This window comes from Humulus lupulus, chromosome 5 (genome assembly GCF_963169125.1).
Source record: "Humulus lupulus chromosome 5, drHumLupu1.1, whole genome shotgun sequence".
Taxonomy (NCBI): Eukaryota; Viridiplantae; Streptophyta; class Magnoliopsida; order Rosales; family Cannabaceae; genus Humulus; species Humulus lupulus.
The window spans coordinates 16,649,806-16,665,590 of NC_084797.1; positions in this window are offsets into that span (position 1 = coordinate 16,649,806).

A 15,785-nucleotide genomic window follows, 5' to 3' on the forward strand; every position below is an offset into this window, starting at 1 on the left:
TCGATTGCATCGCCAGAGTAAGAGAAATAAATTTGATATCTGGGGCCAGCAAGGCAACGGATGGATTTGAATTGATAATAATAACTATCTCCTTCTGCTTCGTTAGAACAATTGAACAAGGTATAATTGAAGAGGTCATCCTGGGCGAAACGAAATGGAGAAATTGAAGGCAAGTTGTGGATTTTTATAACCTGTCTCCTAAGGCAATTATCAGGGTCGTGCAGATCAATTACTTGAGCTTTATAATTAATATGGTGTACGAAGAACTTCAAAGATAATTTTGGGAGCTCAAGAACTGTGTGTTTGCCGCTGCAAGACAGCTCGAACCCAGGGTAGGCAGAGTGACTTTTGTCATGTTTGAGTCCAAAGGGGAATCTGATACTTGGGCCTTTCCTTCCACACGTAGCTCCTCCAACCTCCACCAACAACGCCAGCACCAACAACAGCGTGCTTGACCAATACATGATTAACCAATTTCAATTTGTAGTATCTATAATATAATTTCTAGCTCTATGGCAGATCTCTCTCTCTCTAATATATATATAATCTTTTCTTTTCTTTCTATCTGTATATAATCTTTTATGCACTATGACTCTTGGGGTTATGGAAACGGGGAAACTGCTGCCAGTCAGAAGAAAATGCTGGTCAATGTATGCATTATGCATCTTGAGGTGACCAAGGTAAGTACTGACGAAATTACACAGGCGAGGTGGTGGGCCTCGCCAATTTGATATATCAGCCTCTTCTCTAATTATTCTGACTTTTCTTCCCATCAAAAAAATTCAATACAAACTTTAGAAATCTATTTTTCCAAAGTCAATTAATTAGTAAGGGAAAAAAATATAAAAAGTGAAGTGAAAAAAAAATTATAATCATTTATTATATATATATATATATAAAAAAACTAATATGATTTCTCATTAGTCTTGCTACTTAGCCCAAACACTTGGAAGGGGGTGTGTGTGTTTTAGGGTAAGAGTAGGGTTCGTGAAATCTCTAATAGAATAAAATTAATGGATTAGCCTGCGAGGGACATGTGGGATGATTATGAGAATTTAATTATATGTATGTGACTATGTGGAATATATGAGTTATATTATGATATAATTATTTATGCATGTGTATTAAATGTGTTTAAAGATTTACTTTTCAAATTTTGGTCTGTTGATGGTATATTTATAATTTTATATGTTATGTGATTAAGACCACATTATTATGTTGATATAATTGTGGCATTCGGCACGAGTCCATCATTTTGAGCAATTTAGTAGAAAAAGTCACAACGAGGATTTATACCTGGCTCGGGGTGAGCCAAATGTTATTTTGGTAATTTTGTGTATGTTGGGAATTATTGGTACATTGTTGAGGAAAAATTTAGTGTTTGGGGGATTAGAGGATTTAATTGGGAATTTGAGTTTTAGTGGAAATTTTAAGCTAAATGACCATTTTACCCTTGAGGATAGTTTGGGGGTTAAGTGAATGGAGGGGTAATTTTGTCATTTGACCTGTTGATTAGTGGAAATTTGGCAAAGGGAGCAGAGTATGGAACACATACGTTCAAGGCTACATTTGGTTTTTGGACTCTTCTTTCTTCAAAATCTCACCCAAGAACCAAGAGCACCCTAGTTGGATCAAGCTGAATTTTGAAGAATTCTGGAGGAATTGAGTTTGAAAGTGGGAGTAGGAGCTGCTAAGGTCATCACCAACCTGAGATTTCGAATTTAGAGAGGTAAACTATAATTTTGGTGTTCTTCCTTTACTATGGTGTTCTAGATGGAAATGGGGATTTAATGTTCAATTTTGAGAAATTGTGGACACTAGGCTATTTTTGTGTTAGACTTAGCTTAGGAATGAATTCATAATTGCTTTAATGTCTGAGTTTGGTGTTGAATTTGTGTGTATACTTGGGATTTTCAGATTTTGGGGATAAATTTAGAGTTTGAAACTCTAATTGCAATTTTGGGTTTTGATATGTTTTTGGTGTATTTTGTGACATCTTTGTGTAGTATATTGGTTATGCTAGCTATTTTGAGGGTTGTTTTGTGAAGAAAAAAAACCTGCTTTGGGTCGATTTCTGGGTCTGTTTATGTAGGAAAATCTTGTGTTTAAAGTTTGGGGAAGAACACTTTGATTCTGGGGTCGTTTTGGGTTTCTAGAGACCTAGCGCGACCATGCTAGGGTCCTTGAACCTTAGGAATTTATTTCCAATTTGGGGTTTCAAGACTAGGGGTATGACCCCGCTAGTGCCCTAGAAACCCCAATGTTTTGGTGGGCGCAACCGCACCAAGTGCCTCGAATGTGTGTTTTTTCTAAATTTTGGGATTAAGGCTCGAGAATCTATTTGGGGGCCCACTTGGTGGCTCAGGGGATGTTTCCGTCACCTCGTTAACTGGAAATAGTGGTTCTAAGAATTAGGGTTTGAATTGGAACTCAAAATCTTGTTTTGGTTCTTGATAAGTGTATACTTTCATTGTGACTAGGGTTTCTGCTAGGCTTTGAATAGTGATTGCACTTGGGGTCGTTTCATCTTTTGCGCAGGACTTGAGGTAAGAAAACTGCACCTGCACTGAGATTAGAGCATTAGCCCCGGTTATTGAACGTTGGTATAACCACACTTTAACACTACAAGAAAAACTGCTTTCAATAAGGCCAAAAAAGTATTATCAAATATATACCATAACACTTTTTGATGTGTTAAGGAAAGCAGTGTTATAGTAGGTGGAAGCACTTTGCATAACACTTTTCCATAGTTATAGACATGTGTTATGGTATAGCCTACGATAACACTTTTGTTGTGTTATTTTAATAATTAGATAAGTATTTCATTATGCTATTTATAAATAGATTATATAACAATTTTTTGTTCTTATAAAGTAGTGTTATGATACACTTTATAATAACACATTTTCTACATTTTAGAAAATAGTTTGCATAGCATAATTTTATGCTTATAAACCAGTGTTATTGTAAAAGATACAATAATACTTTTTTCTATTATTCTAATATTTGGATGTTATCCCCATTTCTTGTCGTGGGTCCGGGACGAAGGTCCAAGCCCGTGGTCTGGGCGTTCGAATGTGGGCCCAGCCCAAACACGCTTGGTATAGGAGTAACCAAGGGCCACTGCTCTAGTGTGATTCTAGACCCGGATGGTGTCCGGGATTGTGATCCAGGATAGTCGTCTGGGGGACGTACTGAGTTGGGAGTACAGTTGAAGTATACGTAAACGATCCCGGAGCCTGGTAAACGGTCTGGGCCTATGGTAAACAAATAGGGACAAAGGTAAACGAACCCGAATCAGGCCCTCTCGGTTTGGCAAGGAAAAGCATCCATGACCCTGAAGCTGCCCCACGATGCGTGGGGGTTGTCCCCACTTTTCACCTGCGGAAAAGGCCATCTCGGGATTGCACACCGCTGTTTCAGAACAGCGCTGCCAAGTACTCTGACTGTTGTTGTCCCCTGAGTCTGCCTCGTAACTCGGAGTGCCCAGACCAAAAGCACTGTTTTGTCGGGCGAAATATAGTTCTTGGGCCGCCCTATTGGGCCTTAATTAGTCTTGGACCTATGTATGTTTTAACTTTTATATTGGGCTTCCGCCAGAGAAGCCAAGAGTATCCACATCTTTGATGGGTCCGGGTCATACCCGGCCCAGATCCAGTGCTCCTATGAGCCTATAAATACAGGCAATAGATCACTGAGAAAAGGATCTCTCTTCGACTGATATACAGTTACTCTATCAAAAAATAGAGAGAAACTCCATTGTAAAAGACTTTCCAAGCTCTAATACAACTGACTCGTGGACTAAGGCTTATTAACGCCCCAACCACGTAAAAATCCTGTGTTAATCTTCTATCTTTCATACCATTAGTCTTAACTAATATTCATTAGTGTAGTTTTCGAAAATCTCGGTAAACATTTTGGTGCTTTCATTGAGAGCTGAAGAAAGCTAGTGCTAACACCCAGCCTTTACTACGATGGTGAACACACGACACATAACTTTCGACCCTAGCAATCCAGAGCAGGGCAATGGAGATTCATTGCCTTCTCAGCATCTTCCTCAGAACCTGCCCGAGAACGCACCTCCTCCGACGTCTCACCATGACGAGTCACAAGACTACGAGGGTGGGACAGAGTACAAAGAGGAGAACGAGGAGGAGTATTACGAAGAGGAAAATGAGGGGGAGTACCACGACGAAGCTGCGGATCCCGAGAGCCCAACAAGCAGGACCTGGAGGTGACTAGACTGAGGCAGCAAGTCCTAGACCAGGAGGCCAGGATCGCTGAGCAAGCGGAGGCGCATCAGCGGATGCAAGAGTCTCTCCAAGCCCTGCAGGCATTCATAGTCGTGCAGGGACCGGCGACCAATCCTAAAACTGGCCCACTTCCGGGAGCGCAACAACCCGCTCTGCAAGCTCGAGTCGGGGTCCCCGAAGAAGCAAGGCCGGCCCCTCCCCGGGAGCAGTTTCCTGAGCCAGCTCTAGGAAACCCCGATAGGGAGAAAAAGAAGGCCGGTGGAAAGACCCAAGAAAAGAACACCCCCGTCACAAAAGCCGGGATCCGTTCTCGGCCGCTCCCTAGGAAAGAGAAGGTGTGCCCCGTCCCAGGACGAGGCCACCCGATCGATCCGCAGGGGATGCGGCCGCAGAGCGCACGGCCCCGGCATGCCCCAGGGCGAGATGAACGGGAAAGGTCTTTGCACCCAAGCGCCTCGGTAAACAAAAACCGTCGGGAGCGGTCACGCAGCGAGGAGCGTCATGCCCTTAGTTCAGGGGACGACACGTCCCGGATAGACCTTCGCGATGGCCTGAATGCTCGGAAAGAGCGGGCCCGTAAGGAAAAAATTCTCCCCCGAGGTGGCGACCTTAGGAACAACATCAACTACAGGAGGAATGAAAGAATCCCCCTGGAGGATGGCACGGCCAGACAGCTAATGGAGCAGCTGGCCGCTTTGAAAAAGGTCACGGACCGTTTGGTCCGCAAGCAGGAAGGAGTGGATACTGACTCCAATGAAGAGGATAAAGAGCCCTGCGCGAGACACATCCTAGACGCTGTACTCCCCAAGGGGTTCAAGATGCCAAGCCTCACCGCCTATACTGGAAACACCAACCCCAGGGACCATCTGTCCCGATACAACTGGCTCATAGCAGTGGCCCACGTCAATGACGACGGCAAGTGCATCTGTTTCTCGATCACTCTAGGCGGTCCCGCCGAGGAGTGGTGGAAAAGACTTAAGCCGGGATCCATCCAATCCTGGTCCGGACTGCAGTCAGCGTTTCGCAAGCAGTTCGTGGCTGCCATGAGGATGGACATGCAGATCAGCGCCCTCGCAAATATCAAACAGCTCCCCACGGATACACTGAGGGCCTACATCCAGCACTTCACTGAAGAAGCCTCCAAGACAAAGGTGGACGACGGACAACGCCTAGTAGCATTGCAGTCCAGAATCCGAGCCGGGTCCCTCTCTAGGACGACATGTAGCGTAACAAGGTGGCTACCCTGGAAGAGTTCATCAGGAGGGCCCAAGGATTTATCAATTGGGAAGAGGCCCAGATCCAAGCTTTCAGGTGGCCTCCGACACCACAGCCCAGCGCCCAAGTGTTCTCAGGGTACGGGGTACAGTTTCCGGCGTAGTCCTATGTCGTGCCCTCGATCGCCCCGGGACCGGCCATTACGCCTGGAATCACCTACACCCATACGGTGTACGGTCCTACCGCATCGGGGTGTGCCCCGGCCCCATCCACCCACTTCTCCAGGTATGGGGCCGCACTGGCGGGTCACAGCGTCGCCCTCGTCGGGGCACAGCAATCACAGGCGGGAGTGACAGAGGCGAGCGTGAACCCCTCATCGGGGAAGCGGTCTGGCAAAGGCCAGAACCGACCCGAGCCGGTCAAGAAGGGAAAAAGGGGCTACGAGCCCCAATATTCAGAATACACCAATCTGGTGGACACCAGGGAGAATATCTACCTAGCCACAGAAAGGCCAGTTCACTACCGGAAGCCTAGCCCCATGTTAAAGGGGGGAAAGAATCCGAGGGATACCAGCAAGAGGTGCACATATCATAAGGATGTAGGCCACACTACCGAAGAATGTCGGCAGCTCAAGGACGAGATCGAAAAGCTCATCAAGCTGGGGCATCTCCACCAGTGGGTCAGGATGCCCGTAGGAGTCTCAGGCCTGTCAGCAGGCCCCGGGCAACCCACGGGCCCGGGAGCACCCAGAGCATACCCGCCTCAGGGAGGGTATGCACAGGGACCGACGACGCAGGCCCCTCAGGGGGCCCCCATCGCGCAAGCTCCCAACCCTAGAGTGCCTTACCCATCCGGGGCAGCACCCCCTTGAGTGGATGGGCATGTGGCCACCATCTCGGGCGGACCTCACCTGGGAGGACCGTCCAGGAATGACCAAAAATGCTACCTGAGCGAACTGGACCATGATCAGGAGGTATGCGCCCTTGTCCAAGCCCCGGCTCAGCGCCCAAAGTTGATGAACCTCCCCATCACCTTCACGGAGGACGACGCCCGCAACATCTATTTCCCACACCATGACCCACTGGTCATAGATGCGCAAATCGCCAACAAGTTGGTGTCCTGCGTGTTGGTGGACGACGAAAGCTCCGTTAACCTCTTGTTCAAGCCCGCCTTCACCGTCATTGGCTTGACTGAAGGAGATATGGCATCTTGCCCGACCCAGATTTACGGCTTCAACAGAGACGCACTACTCCCCATGGGAAAGATCCAGTTGCCCATTACGGTTGGAAGTGAGTTGCTGCACTCGTTCAAGTTCTGGACCTTTGTTGTGGTGGACTGCCCCACCGCTTACAACGTCATTTTTGGCCAGCCCTTGCTAGTGGAATTCGGGGCCATCACCTCTATCCGTCATCTTTACATGAAGTTCCCTTGCGACAGCAGAGGGGTGGGAACTGTCCAGGGAGATCAGAAGAGCGCCCGGAATTGCTACCATGTGCCAGCCCGGCCAATATATATGGTCCGGGACGAGCCCTTTGAGGACTTCATCGACCCGATTCCTTCCCCACCTGCTGAGAGGTTGATCCGGGAAGAAGATGACCTGGACCCGAGGATAGGGGACGACCGCGTCCTAGAGCCAATGGACAAGATAGAGGAGGTGTGCATCAGCGACACCGATCCGACCTGGGTCATACAAGTCGGGAAAAATCTGCTGGCGGATGTCCGAGCCGCCATCATCGCCCAAGTTAAGGAGAACTAGGATATCCTGGCCTGGTCTCACTCGGACATGACGGGGATCAACCACAACATTATCTGCCATGCGTTGAGTATTGACCCAAACGCGACCCCAGTCCGCCAGAAACGCAGGCCTTTGGGGACGGAGAGGGCCGAGGCCCTTAAGTTGGAAGTTGAGAAGCGATATTCAATCAAATTCATATCCGAGGCTGTGTACCCCGTGTGGCTGGGCAATCCCGTCCTGGTGTCGAAACCAAACAGGACATGGAGAACGTGCATCGACTTCACGGATCTCAATAAAGCCTGTCCGAAGGACTGTTTCCCGCTGCCCAGGATCGACCAAATGGTGAATGCTACGTCCGAGTACGAGATCTTAAGCTTCATGGACGCATACTCCAGCTACAACCAGATCTCCATGCATGTGGCAGATCAGGAGAACACCAGTTTCCAGACCGACAAGGGGATATACTGCTACATAGTCATGCCCTTCGGACTGAAAAACATCAGGGCAACCTACCAAAGGCTCGTCAATCGAATGTTCCGGGCCTAGCTAGGGAGAAACATGGAAGTCTACATCGATGACATGCTGGTTAAGTCCAAGACGTCCAGGAAGCATTCGGAAGACCTGGCGGAAGCTTTCGCAGTCATTCAGAAGTACGGGTTGAAGCTGAATCCCAAGAAGTGCACTTTTGGCGTGGCCTCCAGTAAGTTCCTGGGCTTCATAGTGAGCTTCCGGGGGATAGAGGCCAATCCGGATAAGATCAAGGCACTGATTGATATGCTTTCTCCCCGGAAGCATAAGGACGTGCAAAGCCTGACCGGGTGAATAACCGCCTTAAGTCGTTTCGTTTCCAAAGCCACGGACAAGTGCATCCCGTTCTTTAACGTCCTTCGGGGAAGCCAGCGGTTCGAATGGTCAGTCAAGTGTGAAGACGCCTTTCGGAAATTGAAAGAACACCTGGACCAAGCTTCGATCCTGGCGAAACTGGTAGACGGGGAACCTCTGTACCTATATCTAGCAGCGACCGAGCACGCGATCAGCGCCACTTTGGTACGAGAGGAGGAAAGAACGCAGCTCCTGGTGTACTATGTGAGTAAGCGATTGCTGGACGCTGAGTCTCGGTATCCATTAATCGAAAAACTGACCTTTTGCCTGCTGATAGCATCCCGGAAGCTCCGGCCCTACTTCCATGCCCACGCCATAAAGGTCCTAACTAACCACCCTCTGCAGCAAGTGTTACAGAAGCCTGAGTCATCGGGAAGACTCCTAAAGTGGGCCATGGAACTGAGTCAGTTTGATATATCCTACGTCCCTAGAGTGTCCAGCAAGGGGCAAGCCCTGGCCGATTTCATCGTTGAATGTTCTGGGGTATCTCAGGAAGGCAGTGATCCCGAGGTCCCCGCGGCACCCGTATGGAAGGTCTTCGTGGACGGGGCCTCGAATGAGAATGGGGTCGGGGCCGGGATCATCTTGGTGTCATTGCAGGGACACCAGTTACAAAATGCCCTTTGTTTCCAGTTCAAAGCATCGAATAACGAAGCGTAGCACGAAGCTGTCCTAGCCGGGCTGCGTTTGGCCCAGGAAGTAGGGGCAGCAAACTTGGAAATCTACAGCGATTCCCAGCTGGTTGTCAGGAAAATCTCGGGGGAATATCAAACTAAAGGATAGAGAATGGTGGCTTATGTGACCCAGACGAGGGAGATAATGCAGGCGTTCACAAAACACTCCATCCGCCAGATCCCCAAAGAGAAAAATGTCTTCGCGGACACACTAACAAAGCTGGCCACTGACGCCGAGGCGGAACTGGCCGGGCTCGTCCCCGTCAACCATCTCCCCATCCCGAGAATCAGGGCCCCCGCGGTCCACACTGTCGATCACTCCACGTCTTGGATGGGGCCGCTTATCCGCTATCTGACAGCCGGGGAGGTACCGGTCGACAGGGCCGCAGCCAGGAAGCTTCAGTACCAGGTCCACCGATATGTCATGATGGATGGAAAACTCTATCGCTGGGGGTTGTCCATGCCTTACCTCAGGTGTGTGTCCGGGACAGAGCTAAGCACCATCATGCATGAAGTGCACGAAGGCTTTTGCGGAGATCATACAGCCGGGCCCAGTCTATACAAAAAGATCCTGCGCCAAGGGTACTTTTGGCCGACCATGAAGAAAGATTGTATCGATTACGTCTGCAAGTGCGAACAGTGCCAGAGGTACGCAAAGGTCCCGCGGGCCCCCCAACAAAAATAACCTTGCTGACTAGCCCCTGGCCCTTCGCGGTGTGGGGGATCGATCTGGTAGGATCACTCCCAACCGAGAAGGGAGGAGTGAAGTATGCCATCGTGGCCGTGGACTACTACACCAAGTGGGTTGAGGCGGAGCCCATGAACACTATCACTTCCAAGAGGGCCTTGGATTTCGTCATCAACAATATAGTGTGTCGGTACGGCCTCCCCTACAAAATTGTATCTGATAACGGGAAGCAATTCGACAGCACCCACTTCACGGATTTTTGCGAGAGACATGGTATCGTCAAGAGCTTCTCCGCGGTCGCCAGGCCCCAGGAAACGGGCAGGCAGAAGCTGTGAAGAAAAAGCTCCAGGCCTACAAGAGAAAATGGCCAGAGGAGTTGCCCCGCGTACTATGGGCTTACCGGACGACCGAGAGGACATCAACCGGCCACACTCCTTACTCCATGGTCTATGGATGCGAAGCTGTCATCCCCATCGAAACGACCATCCCGTCTCACCAAAGAGACACATATGACCCCACCCAGAACCACGCCTTACTCCAAGAATCACTAGATCTCATCGAGGAGATCCGGGAGGAATCGCAGGTGCAGCTGAAGATGTACCAAGGAAAGATCGCACGACATTTCAACTCGAAAGTAAAAAGCCAAAAGTTCAGAACCGGCGACTTAGTCTTGCGAAGAGTCTTCCCTGCTACTCAAGATCCGGGAGTGGGGGTTCTGGGCCCGAATTGGGAGGGGTCGTATGAGATCCAACATGAAGTGTGCCTCGGGACATACCGCTTAAAGCGGCTCGATGGCTCAGAAGTCCCACGAGCATGGAATGCGGAACATCTCCGTAAATACTATCAGTAGTCAGGAGAACGTGTTCCACTTTAGTATTTTCATTATAAACAATGTACGCCTCAGGGCAACCCCTTTTGAATACTAAAAATGGCGTGTACAAAACGTCATAAAGAAATATTGTCGAACAATGAGTATCTTTCTCAAGTGATCCCAGACCAGTCTCCGCTCACTTGCGGGGGGTATCCCGGGTATAAGCAAATACCCAACGGGGCATAAGCTCAGGCTAGTCCCGGCTCCGACCAACGATGTCTGGGTGATACAAACCCCGTGAGACCGAGCCCAAGGCCGGCCCCGCCCCGGACCAACGATGTCCGGGGGTACAAAATTAAAAAGAACCGAGCCCAAGGCTGGTCCCGCCCGGACAAACAATGTCCAGGGGTATAAATTAAAGGGACCGAGCCCAAGGCTATTCCCGCCCTGGACGAATGATGTCCGGGGGGTATAAATCAAAGGGACCAAGCCCAAGGCTAGTCCTACCCCAGATGAACGATGTCCGAGGGGTATAAATTAAAGGGATCGAGCCCAAGGCTAGTCCCGCCCTGGACAAATGATGTCCGGGGGGTATAAATTAAAGGGACCAAGTCCAAGGCTGGTCCCGCCCCGGACGAACGATACCCGGGGTATAAAATTAAAAAGGACCAAGCCCAAGGCTAGTCCCGCCTTGGACGAACGATGTCCAGGGGTATAAGTCAAAAGGACCGAGCCCAAGGCTGGTCCCACTCTAGACGAGCGAAGTTTGGGAGAGAGAAGCATCCGGTATGCCCCAGGGCAAAGTCGTGGTCTACGACTGGTAAAGGGAGAACAAGGTTCCAAAAATAAACTCAGCTACGTTGGCCCTGGTCGTTGGAGTCGGGATTAAAGACTTGGCGGTTAGGTCTAAAAACTCGACAAGCTAGTCAGCTAGTCTAGTCTAGTCCAGGCCGTTGGAACTGGGACCAAACCCTCATAATCAATCAGGCACGGCAATAAAATGAAGTTTCTACTTAGGTAATAACAAAAAATATATATATATATATATAAAAACTAGAGAAAGCAACATAAGGTGTTTTGGATGCGTACCCGTCCGAAAAAGTTACAAAATTACAAAGAAAAAAGAGAGAGGAGACAAGGTGAGGATCCGGGCCTAGGCTTCATCCGCTAGGAGCTCCACGTCTTCCTTCTCCTTGGCCTCGAATTCAGCCCGCTTCGATTCCGGATCGGGGAAGACCAGGAGGTTCATACTCTTGTCCTTGCGCCAAGCCATGTAAATGGCCTCATCGAAGGTGACCTCCAGCATGCATTCCACCTCCTCCTTCTCGTGGCGGGATTCTTCGTGCGCTGCCTTCTCCTCACGGAGAGAATCGTCCAGTTCGTGGACCCGTGCCGTCAAAGCCTGGATCTCCTCCTTGTCCCGGACCGACTGAACCACGACCGCCTCCAGGAGTGTTGCCCTCTCATTGACCTCATTTCCCTTCCGGGTCAAAGCCTCTTCCAGTCCGGCCTTGACGCGGTCGAAATCCTCACGATCCACCCGGGCCTGGGCCGTCCCCCTGGCAAGGGCCTCCTTGGCGGCCTCCCTCTATTTCACGGCCGCCTCTAGCTCCAGCTTGGGCGTCTCCATCTTCATGGCCATCACGGAAACCAGATCAGCACACCGATGGGACAGAAGATCAACATGGAGCAAAGAAAAGTTAGGTGAAATCCTTATTAACAAGTAAGAAGGGGGAAGAAAGACAAGTAAAACTTACCGCGGTCGCCTGGTGGCGGAGTGTCTGAGAGATAAACAACACATCCAGATTGGCTATGGTGGCGTACCGTTTGAGTTGGAGGTTGGACATGGTGTTCCCCACCTGGTCCAATAGGTCCGCAGCCAGGGGGGTCATGTTCTGCCCAAGCTTAGGGCGGAAGCCTAACTCGGTGGCTGGCCGATCCACGATCGGCTGAGGGGCGCTGAACGCCACCGGACGCTCTGCGAATTCGACCTGACGACGGATCATCAGGGCCTTGTATGTGTCGTCCCTCCAGCCCCGACCATTCTCCCAGGTCTGGTTGATCAGCCGGGACTGCTCGTCCCGCACAACGGCCTCCCCCTCCTCGAGTAGTGCCGGACGTATGGGGAGAACCGGCGGTGCGGGAATCTCTTTCGCGGTGAGCCGACTTTCGCCGTGCGACTCGTCGGCCGAACTGGCCCGCCTCATCCAGGGCCTCTTCCCGGTGTTGGCCTCTTCAGCACCAGCTTCCAGGCCCCTTTTCCCAGAGCTTTGGCTGGCCGCTGCACCCGTCTCCAAGTCTATCACCGGGTGTTGGGCGGGGCCGGAGACTGCAGCCAGGTCCATGGCTTGAATGGAAACCATGGCAAGGGCTCCCCCGCCGGGATGAAGTTCAGTCCTGGGCACTTCCTTGTTGAGGCTGGGATCCGGGCCCGTTGCCTCGTTTGCCTTCCTGGCAGCTTTCCTAGCCGTCCTGTCCTTGAGGATCTCTCTCATTTTGCTAGTCGGAGTAGACATGCCGGAGTCTCCTGCAAAAGCACAGAAAAGAGAATTAGTATGGCAAACAAAAAGAATCAACATCAAAACTAATAATGACCCGGGACGAACCCTCATCTATGCCTCGGGCGCGACTCAACTCCTCTAACGCGAAAGAATGGACTCGATCCCCTATGTCCTCCGGGTTCAGGAAATTCCCGTACTGAAGGAACCCGGATAAGAACATAAGGACCTCCGAGCCTATGGGGACGGGAGACGAAGGTCTCGTCTCCCCGTCAGCCCCAAACGCGGGGCCTCGGAGTACTAGCCTATCCCTAGCTAAGTCCCCAACTTGGGGAGTATAAGTCAAGATTAAAGGGGAGTTACCTCGCCCCGATACGCTAGCCCCGGGAGTCCCCGCGTTCGGTAGGGCGTCCTCGAAGAGCTCTCCAGCTTCTCCGAAGTGGCTGCCTTCGTCTGGGCCTGGTCCTTCTTTCGCTGGGCCGCATCAGCTCGTGCAGCCTTCTCCACTTCTGCAATGTGGTCCAATGCCAATTTATCCCGGATGGCGACGTTCTTCTCGCATTAGATGCCCTGAAGGTTCGGGATGACAATGGTTTGGGTGGCCGCGAGCATCCCGACCAGTTGGAGGTTGTCTGTGGTGATGTAGCCTCCTATGTCCAGTTCCTCCACGCTCAACCCGGCGTAGAACTTCCTCTGTTCCATGATGAACGGGGTGAGGGGAGTTTGAGCGAAATGTCCTGCCACCCGGAGGAAGATAATGAGAAACGAAGAAAAAGAAAGAAAAAATAAGAGGAAACGGATCGGGGAAGCACTTACCCACTCGCTGGAAGTCCAGCAGAAGCGTGGGGTTCTTCTCCACGAGGAACCCGGACGTCATGAACTAGTAGTGACGGACGTTCAGGGGATGCTTCCAAGAGCTGGTGGGAGTGGGGTAGCTACCTCGCGGCTTCAGTCTGTAGAAGTCGGCCAAGGTCTTGTCCTTGGCGTTGACCTGCGGCTCCATCTTGTAGAAATACAAAATTTTCGCAGGGGTCGGCTCCGCGATCTCCTTCGCGATGCAGAATATTCGCCATCCCTCGAGCAATCGGTAGGCTTGCGGCAGGAGCTGGAATGGTGCGATCCCCACGTATGTCAGGAACTGCACAAAGTAATAATGGAGCGGGAGTGTGGCTCCCGCGCTATTGTGGCCGGCGCTCCAGGCCCCGAACCCTTCTACGGACGTGTGCGCCCGCTCCTCAATCCTGGACATGCGATTGTGGAAGAGTTCGGGAGTGGACTCTATGCCCAGGCGCTTCTCCAAGAGGTACATCATCCGGTAATTTCGGAACAGGTTGGGCGCCATGTCCATTTCCCACCTGTTGCCTGTGGGGGTCTAGGACCTGGGGAGGGTGATGGGGGCCCTGTTGACTTCCTCCTCCGAGTGAAGGGTGATGCCCGTTGCCATAGTTGATGATCTGGGAACAAAGAAAGAAAGCCAAGCAGTCAGTACCTAAACCCGAGAAAATCGGTTAAGACCAGAGGATTTGCCAGTGTGGTTGATACCACCCAGGTCGTGCCAGTGAGACTAGAGGATACTAGACTTGTATGTGAGTTTCTGGATGTGTTTCTAGAGGATTTGCCAGGGTTGCCACCACACAGAGAGATTGAGTTCGTTATAGAACTGGCCCCAGGGATGGAGCCAGTGTCTAGAGCACCATACAGAATGGCCCCAGCTGAGTTGAAAGAATTGAAGGTACAGTTGCAAGAGCTGTTGGATTTGGGTTTTATCAGACCTAGCTTTTCACCTTGGGGTGCGCCAGTTCTGTTTGTAAAGAAGAAAGATGGTTCTCTGAGGATGTGTATAGATTACAGAGAACTGAATAAGTTGACAATTAAGAACCGGTATCCTTTGCCAAGGATAGATGATTTATTTGATCAATTTCAGGGTAAGATGGTATTCTCTAAGATCGACCTTCGTTCTGGTTATCATCAGTTGAGGGTCAAGGAGGGAGATATACCGAAGACCGCATTTCGTACCAGGTATGGGCATTATGAGTTTCTAGTTATGTCATTTGGGTTGACTAATGCCCCTGCTGCTTTCATGGATATGATGAACAGAGTGTTCAAGGATTATTTAGACCAGTTTGTTATCGTCTTCATCGATGATATTCTGGTATATTCTCAGACAGAGTCAGAGCATGAGCAGCATCTGAGGTTGGTTCTACAGAGATTGAGGGAACACAGATTGTTTGCGAAGTTCAAGAAGTGTGAATTCTGGTTGTCTCAGGTGTCCTTTCTTGGGCATATTGTCAGTAAGGAGGGGATTAAAGTAGATCCATCAAAGATTGAAGCAGGCAGAGATTGGCCAAGGCCAAAGAATGCTTCTGAGGTTAGAAGTTTCCTTGGATTTGCAGGGTATTACAGGAGTTTTGTGGAAGGGTTCTCAAAGATTACCACCTCATTGACCGAGCTGACACGCAAGGGTCAGAAGTTTGTGCGGTCAGACTAATGTGAGAACAGCTTCCAGGATTTGAAACAGAGGTTGATTACAACTACGGTTCTGAGTCTTCCGACAGACCAGGAGAAGTTTGTGATTTACTGTGATGCTTCTCATCAGGGTTTGGGTTGTGTTATGATGCAATCAAAGAAGGTTATAGCTTATGCTTCTCGTCAGTTGAAGGAGTATGAGAAGAGGTATCCTACTCATGACTTGGAGTTGGCAGCGGTGGTTTTTGCTTTGAAGATATGGAGGCACTATCTCTATGGAGAGAAGTGTGAGATTTATACAGACCACAAGAGCCTGAAGTACTTCTTCACCCAGAAGGACTTGAACATGAGGCAAAGGCGTTGGCTGGAATTAGTAAAAGATTATGATTGTGAGATTCTGTATCACCCAGGGAAAGCCAGCGTGGTAGCTGATGCTTTAAGCCGGAAGGGTCCGGGACATATTCATGGTATTAGGCTGATAGCCAGAGAGTTAGCTGATGATATGACCAGAGCTGGTATAGAGTTACTGGTGGGCCAGTTGGCCAATATTACGCTACAGTCTA